The sequence below is a fragment of the Electrophorus electricus genome, chromosome 3, assembly GCF_041902795.1.
Source record: "Electrophorus electricus isolate QZ-2024a chromosome 3, ASM4190279v1, whole genome shotgun sequence".
NCBI lineage: Eukaryota > Metazoa > Chordata > Actinopteri > Gymnotiformes > Gymnotidae > Electrophorus > Electrophorus electricus.
This window is the reverse complement of record NC_137499.1, coordinates 38807533-38810351: the sequence shown is the minus strand read 5'-3', so window position 1 is coordinate 38810351 and position 2819 is coordinate 38807533. Positions and strand designations below refer to the sequence as shown.

At 42.2% G+C, this 2819-nt stretch overlaps 1 long non-coding RNA gene across 1 annotated transcript; it reads right to left on the bottom strand.

Annotated features, from left to right (window-relative positions):
- Positions 1 to 266: 266 nt before the first annotated feature.
- LOC145657067 (uncharacterized) lies at positions 267 to 1570 on the bottom strand. Its single transcript, XR_014122909.1, has 3 exons — positions 1521 to 1570; positions 576 to 640; positions 267 to 486 (listed from the first exon to the last, which is right to left on the bottom strand). It is a non-coding gene; the product is annotated as an uncharacterized LOC145657067 (long non-coding RNA).
- Positions 1571 to 2819: the final 1249 nt, after the last annotated feature.

Genomic DNA, 2819 nt, shown 5'->3' with positions numbered 1-2819 from the left:
TCCTGCAAAGCTAACGTTACCTTTCTGAAGAATATCTTTTGATGATCAGGGCCATCCTGATCACCATGAAGTACAGTGATTAAAGATCTATTCTTTAATAGATGCTCAGAGCCTAGGGAGAGAAAGATTTAGAGGCATGATTTGGACACTCACTCCACTTGGCTGCCCCTATCTGTCCTCCAACACGCACGCACGCACGCATACACGCACACCCAACCACCCACCCACCCACACAATCCCTACTCCTCTCACCCGGTCCACTAGCTCCTCAACTGTTTTCTCAAAGGGGAAGTGTCTCTTGATCATCTCTCGCACTCTGTCTCCAAGCTCAGCTTTAGAGCTCTCTCTAGTGTTAGAGCCCTCCCCATGCACAGGGGGCGATGTAGAGTTCAGGTCACTCAGGAGCTCTGTGATCAGATCAGCTGCTGGACCTGACCCATCCATCACCAACCATGGTGTCACTTTCTTCAGGGAAGCATCCATTCTCTGAAGATGGAAAGTGAGAGAGACATGGCCCAGTTGTGTATTGTAGTTAACTTCAATAGAGGTCCATAGAAACAGAACTTCCAACATACCTTCAACACTGAAGCCTCCCCGGAAACCAGCACACACATCACAGGGATCTCAATGTTACCGCTGCCTGTGTGTGTGTGTGTGTGTGTGTGTGTGTGTGTGTGTGTGTGTGTGTGTGTGTGTGGGTGGGTGGGTGTAGTGACGAAGGACAAACAGACTAATTATTGCTCCAAGTTACATTGTTCACAGAACATAAATACTGATATTATAAAGTGGAACCATGCACATCTGGATTATAGATAAGCATATGATAGTGAATTAGCGTTATTGTCACCAAGGTTATTGTCTCTATAGTGAAAGTTTAAACCTGGTCTTTTCTGATTGCTAGAACATGCTGCCGTGGGGCTACTTGAGTCTGGCTGAAGCGGTAAAAGGGAGAGATAAGACCCAGGAAGTAGAGGGGAGAGATCAGACCCAGACAGCTGTGAGGGGTTGGGGGGTCTCAGCCTGGAACCACCATGGCAGTAGCTGCACTGATGTGCGCGCTTACACGGGTGAACATTCCTCAGATTCTCTCATAACTCGGAAGAGGAGTGGGGTTGCTTACAGGACAGAACATACACAGATAACCACCTATGTAGATTTGTTTTTGTTTAGCTCATGTTCGCTAATATTTACATCAAAGAATTAAAGGAAGTCAAATCCACAGGGACATCTTTCGCTTTTGTCTGGTTAGGACCCGGCATCTCTGAGACCAACTCTGTAAGACTGTTAACTATTTCAACATGAATGGAAAATAATTTGATGGTAACAAAATGTGTGATGTTACTCTTAACATTAATATTGTTTAGCCATTTACGTCTATTTTAGAACACTGAGCTTCACGAGAGGATAAGGATAATAGGGACTTAATAATTCTGTACAGTAAACTTGGTAAAACTACAGATATCAAGTCCTGTTTCTTTGCAGATTACTATTATTTTTAAAGTGCAGTTTCTCTCCCTCACCCCATATTCCAGTTCGCTGATGGGAAATGTAGTCCTCCAGGTTAGTTAAGAAGCACATCTCACCACCTCGACGTTTTACGCTACCATCATCCCCCAGGAGGAAGCCCTGGTAGTTATTATCCAAGTAGAGGGAGTCCTGTGATGTGTTCTGAACATAATATCTCGCTGGGAAACTACCCTGCAAAAGAAAAAATGGATCACATCTCTTAGAATGTAGACATGGATGCTCAGTGACGTCTACATTGATGCTCATTGACTTCTACGTAGCATGTAAGGGCAGCATAATAATAAATTAAGTCTTTTTCAATAAACACTACACACAATATTTATGGTACAATATTAAAAAAAAACAAGTGGATTACACAACCAAAATTACTCAAGGAAAGGTTTTGTGATATTTAATAATTAAAGGAACTACAATCCTCCCTTACTTTCAATAGCTGTAGAAGATTTCTGCACTGCGTTTAGGAGCTATCATAACCCATTCCTTTGCCTGTGGTCTGAAACAGTTAGGTTGCTTGGGGTGGGGGTTACTCAAACGGCCTCTTTGAGATAATGCTGTAGCACTTCAGTGGACCTCAGCTTGGAGCTTACTTGTCCTCTTACTAGTTTTACATTTATGGCATTTTATCTGACACTTTTATCCAAGGTGACTTACAATTATGTACAAGTTGAGCAATTGAGGGTTAAGGGCGTTGCTCAGGGACCCAACAGCAACTTGGCAGTTATGGGGCTTGAACCAGTAACCTTCCCATTATAAGTCAAGTACTTTAACCATTGAGCTACCACTGCCCCCAGTGATGCTACAAGCCATCCAGGCCTGTGGGCAACAAAGCTGCCCTAGACTATTGCACTTCATCTACTATATGTCACAGCTGGCAGACTTTTGTCAGCCTTTATGTCAGACAGGAAGCAATGCTTTTTTTTTGTTTGTTTGTTTTTTATGGTGCACGGCAAATCTTTACATGAACTGAAATAATTGAAATGTCTAATTCACATTTGTCAATTGTGAGGTTCACATGTGTTTTTCCATCAAATATTACTGCTTAAGCCATTCAATCAATGGACATTTGACAATGTAAATGTGAGTCTCACTTGTTCACTAATACTCTATTTATTATTATAGTTGGCAATAAGATCAAATCATGTTTTTACATAAAATCCAAATAATCCCAGGCGTCACGTTTGGCTCCTCCTAGCATATTCATTGTCACGGTTACCCTGTCTCATGTATTTGTTTCGCTTCCGTTTCTCATTTATCTCCACCCATCATTTGTAGCACCTGTGTCTTGTTAAGCC